At 35.4% G+C, this 5,491-nt stretch overlaps 1 protein-coding gene across 1 annotated transcript in view; it reads right to left on the bottom strand.

Moving 5' to 3' along the window:
• The window catches only part of SPAG16 (sperm associated antigen 16), a 1,019,820-nt gene that overhangs the window by 506,097 nt on the left and 508,232 nt on the right, over positions 1-5,491 (bottom strand). The gene's annotated exons all lie outside the window — the stretch shown is intronic.

Genomic DNA, 5,491 nt, shown 5'->3' with positions numbered 1-5,491 from the left:
GAATGGGTCAACCGGGAAATTAAAGAATTGAAAAAAATCATGGAAACAAATGATAATGAAAATACAACGGTTCAAAATCTGTGGGACACAACAAAGGCAGTCCTGAGAGGAAAATATATAGCGGTACAAGCCTTTCTCAAGAAACAAGAAAGGTCTCAGGTATACAATCTAACCCTACAACTAAAGGAGCTGGAGAAAGAACAAGAAAGAAACCCTAAGCCCAGCAGGAGAAGAGAAATCATAAAGATTGTTGCTTTCATTTTTAACCAGCAAAAGAAGAAAAATGTTATTTGATCCACCTTTATCTACAATATTCCTGAGTGGTTCTGCAATGTCTTCTCCTTCTCTAAATCATATTAATTGTTACAACATGTTGAAGCCATGTTAGCACCACGTTGATAGAAAGTATGCATTTAGGGGCAACTGGGTGGCTCAGTCAGTTAAGTGTTTACCTTTGGCTCAGGTCATGATCCTGGAGTCCCAGGATTGAGCCTCACATCAAGCTCCCTGCTCAGCAGGGAGTCTGTTCTTCTTCTGCCCCTCACCCTGCTCATGCTCCCTCTCTCTCACTCTCTCAAATAAATAAATAAAATCCTTACAAAAAAAGAAAGTATGCATTTAGAGTCATGAATTATCAATGAATCTTATAAGGAAAATTATTCATTGATAATATCTACATTTTCTGCATTTGTTTATTGTTTCTTTTTCAAAGATTTAAAATATGGCAATGATAGAGAAAAAGTAAAATGTTCATTTATGGTAAATTGGTAGCATGTAATAGACCCATAACTAAAATAGTATTTATTGGACATTGAACAGAAGGAAAAATCACTAAAGACTAAACCCATGAGAAAACACTTCATAAAAAGCATGACATATGCCTCAACCTCAAAATGGGGAAGGCTCTGGTTAGACAAATAAGAAGGTGGAGAGCATCCAAAGTGAGTGAGGAAATAGGCATTAAGTTTAAAAAGTGTTTGTGTTGGAGAAAGGGAGTATGCCAAGACCAAAAAAAAAAATTTTTTTGAAGATTTATTTATTAGCGAGAGATAATGAGTGCACAAACAGGGGAAGGGAAGAGGGGGAAACAGACTCCCCAAAGCAGGGAGTCCCATGTTAGGTTTGATCCCAGGATCCTGGGATCATGCCCTGAAGTGAAGCAGACTCTTTACCGACTGAGACTCCAAGGTGGCCCAGAAAATTGACCTAGATCAATTTGTAGAGGGCTTCAAATGTTATTCTAAGGAGCATCTTTTTTTTTTTTTTAATCGTAAATAACAGATTGTAACCAAGTGGTTGCACTGGAATATAACATAATAAAAAACAATGTTTCAAAATAACAAATCAAGGGCACCTGGGTGGCTCAATCAGTTAAGTATCTGACTCTTGGTTTGGCTCAGGTCATGATCACATGGGTTGTGAGACTGAGTGCACGTCCTGCTCCATGCTTCTTGGGGAATCTGCTTAAAGTTTCTCTCCCTCTGCCCCACCCCTCAAATAAATGAATAAATCTTTAAAAAAATAAAATAATCAAATCAGTCATGGCTAGACAATAAGGGTTTGAGAGAGGCAGGCAGAAAAATAAGGCAATTTGTGCCATGATCCATAAATGAGATCATCAAATCCAAAAGCAGCAACTAGACCATTAGTATGATGACAACTATTTCTCAGTGCCACAAGTTGTTAGAAATACAGAAGTAAAGCGTATGGTTACCAGTTTTTCTAGTACATAAGAAAATGTTAGGTGAAAAGGTATCTGGGATATTATCATAATCTGAGAGGATCAGAGAAAGAAGCCCTTAAAAGTGACTTTGAAAACTCAGGGCTAAGGTTTGAATGTTTTGAATGTTTGTGTTCCTTCTACCCCTAAAATTCATATGTTGAGTCCTCATCTCCAATGTGATAGTATTTGAAGATGTGGCTTTTAGGAAGTAGTTAGTTACCAAGGGTGGAGCCCTCATGATGAGATTAGAGCCTTTTTAAGAAGAAACACTAAAGAGCTGGTTTCCTCTCTTTGCTCTACCATGTGAGAATACAATGAAAAGACAGTCATCTGCAAACCAGAAAGTGTGCTCTCACCCAGACACCTAATTTACCAGCATATTGATCTTGGACTTCCAAGCTTCCAAAACTGTGAGAAAAGTTTAAACCACCCAATCTATGGTAATTTGTTATAGCAGAATGAAAATGACTAAGACCCTTAGCCCTGAAAGTAGATTGAGAGCCATATAAAGAACAAAGGGAAAGAAGGAAGAGTTTGGAGAACAATCCAAGCAGAAGAATAAACCATGTAAAGACCCCGATGTGCTTGATAAATACCAGTTTTCTGGAATTTTTTTATAATGTCCAAGAGCTTTTGATGAGCAAAATGACTGAAAAGACTAAATTATGGTGGAACTGAGCAAACGTGGGCAGCATTATCTTGCTAAGCATGTTTTCTCTTCTGTAAGAATTAAATGCATTATAAAGTTATCAGAATAAAAACAATTTTTATAAATGGGGTGCTTAAAATCTCTTTGAAGTCTATTAACGAGTTAAATGACACATGGCATGACAACAGAGCATGACCCCCAACACTGAAATTATGGAAAGGCAAAAAAAACTATGTCATTTACAAATGCATTCCAAGGCAGTGGCATTTTGACAACAAACAAAGCCAGCCAATAACCATAATGAAGATCAGATTAGTATGGGAAAGAGCTATTTAGATGGAGAAAGGGGGGGGAGAGGGAAAAAGTAAACATTTTAATCAAATCCAATACTTTGTTATTGATTTCTTTTTGCCAGACATACCTTGTAGAATACTTATAATGCTTTTGACATTGAGATATCTGGCCAAAGCTATTGGATTCGTCAAGGTAAAAAGCTCAGTTCCTGGTGTAATCTCTTATATTTCATTTATATGTGATTTATTCCTCTAGCCACAAGAAGGCTCTTATTATTGACAAAATAAGTAAACTTGAATCCCAAAGGGAATCTGATGTCCACTTACACAAAATAGGTTTGTAAAGTGTGGGTAGCAGCCAAGAAAAGGACTCAAAAACATGAAGATCATGGGTTTCTCTTCTTTCCTTTTTTCTTTTTCTTTCTTTTTTCTTTTATTTTCCTTTCTTCTTCTTCTTATTTATTTATCTATCTATCTATTTATTTATTTATTTTTGGTTTTGGTGCACAGTCAATACTAGTCAGATTTTCTGTCCTTTTATGTGCTAGCCAATTCTGTTATCCTTTAAGCTTCAAATTACGAAAAACTACATTTCTACATTTCAAATGAGAGTTTTGTTCTTCAAAAAAATGTGGTGTCATTTACTGCCATTAAGTCTGCACCTGCTTGTAGTTGGATACTTTTGTACAACATCAAATCTGCAAAGCTTTTTAAAGTAAACTCTACTGTGGTATTTTCTTAGTTGGTTCATCAACGTTAGGACAATTGTCAAAAATATCTTGACAAGGTTTAAAGCTGTCTTGCTTAATATTCTCAATAAGATTTCAGATCAGGCTCAGATATCACAGCTTCCCAAATGTTTCAAAATAATATCCTGGTTAATATTTAATGTAATTACAGTAGGTCTTATTGAGTTTTGTGTCATCAAAGACATCAAATACATGGAGAAAAATGAATTTATAGTGATAATAAAATAAAATTTGAACAATTTCTAATGAATACACATCAGACCATTTTTATTTAGTGTCAAAAATGATGGGTAGGGAAGAAATTTAAGATATAGGTCTTGGTTCTTACACATTTGGTTTTATTCTGGAGGTGGTATTTAGTATGCAGACCCCTAGAAAAGTCAGCACTCGAAGTACCTCATTCTTCAGAGTCCAGTCCCTTTTGTTTTAAATATAAGTTCCAGAAGTGTCAAATAAAAAGTTTCAGTGTTAAATTGGTGAGAGGAATAACTAAGGTTGACTCTAATTCACTGAAACCTCAAAGTTCAACAATGATTTATAATTGTTAAATACAAGAGACATATTCATTGCATATCTTATTTCACGAGTTGGTGGTGTTGACCTTGTAATTTAGCCCTCTTTCATGCATCTCTTCTTGCCTGGCTTCCTCAGATCCATTCTGTTCTTATTTCCTGCTTTTTTGAACCTTCTTCATGGACTCTATCTTATCTCTTCTGCTCATTTCACACATTCTGATTCAATTTGTTCATCTAACCCTGTTTGACCCCTCTGCCTCCCAAATATGGGGGTGTCATATAATTTATGACTCAAATTGGAACAGTATTTGCAGTAAGAGGGGGGTACTATTATGGAAAATTCTATAAGGAAAATTTTCTAAAAGGATAATAGGAATAAACTGGAACTTTTCTGAACAAACCAGGATCCATGGCCATCTCAACCATCTACAATGATGGAAGACAAAAATGGTTTCAATTCTCTACCTCTTCCCATATTCAAGACTTGACCCTGTAACTCTGTTAGAATCCACCTTCTCCCACTCTGGGCTCTGTCCAGTAGAATAAGAAGGAAATAATATTGTGTCCATTCCAGCTTAATCTTCAAGAGAATGCAAACACATCTCTTGATTTTCTGGCAGAGCTAAACTTTCTTATCCTTGTGCCTGAGCCTCTGTGTGAGAACACACCCAGCCTAGCCTGTGGGAGTAATGTGAGAGGCATGTAGAGGGTGAAATAGGTGGGAGATTTTGAAGGCACTCCAGCTGACACCATCAGAAGCTGAGTCATCCAGCTGACGTGGCCTAAAAACGGATATGTGAAGAAACCCAGATGAGAGAAAAGATATTCCCACAGAAGAGCAATACTGCTGACCTACAAAATTATGAATTGAATGAGTAATTTTTATAACAAGTTAAATGAGTAAGCTCATAAATCAAGTTTTCCAAGTTAAAACTCTGGGACCATATTAAATTCTCACTCTTTTCTGATTCCAATAAGTGGGGTTATTCTTATTGAGTCTACCTTTTATATATCTTTATATAGGTCACTGTTTTCTTTTATCACCACTCACTGGACCTTGGCTCTCAGTCAGGGCTCTTGTAAGAGAATTAAGCACTAATGGTATTTAAAAAAAAATAGACCCTCACTAACAAGGATGCCAACCAAATTAAAAAAGGAGGGAGTGTATATATATATATATATATATATATATATATATATATATATTTAAAGATTTTATTTATTTATTTGACAAAGAAAGATCACAATTAGGCAGAGAGGCAAGCAGAGAGAGAGAGGAAGGAGCAGGCTCCCCCCGAGTGGAGAGCCCAATGCCAGACTCGATTCCAGAATCCTGAGATCATGACCCGAGCCAAAAGCAGAGGCTTAACCCACTGAGCCACCCAGGTGCCCCAAAACATTTTTATTTAATATTTAATATATTAGTACATATTTACATATATATATACTATACTATATAGTATACTAGTTTTTATTTGATGTCATTTATATATATAATATATAAGTATTATATATTTATAATATTTATATATATAAATTATTTATATATTTATATTTATTTA

The sequence above is a fragment of the Mustela nigripes genome, chromosome 3, assembly GCF_022355385.1.
Source record: "Mustela nigripes isolate SB6536 chromosome 3, MUSNIG.SB6536, whole genome shotgun sequence".
NCBI classification, from domain to species: Eukaryota; Metazoa; Chordata; class Mammalia; order Carnivora; family Mustelidae; genus Mustela; species Mustela nigripes.
This window is presented reverse-complemented; position numbering and strand designations above follow the sequence as displayed.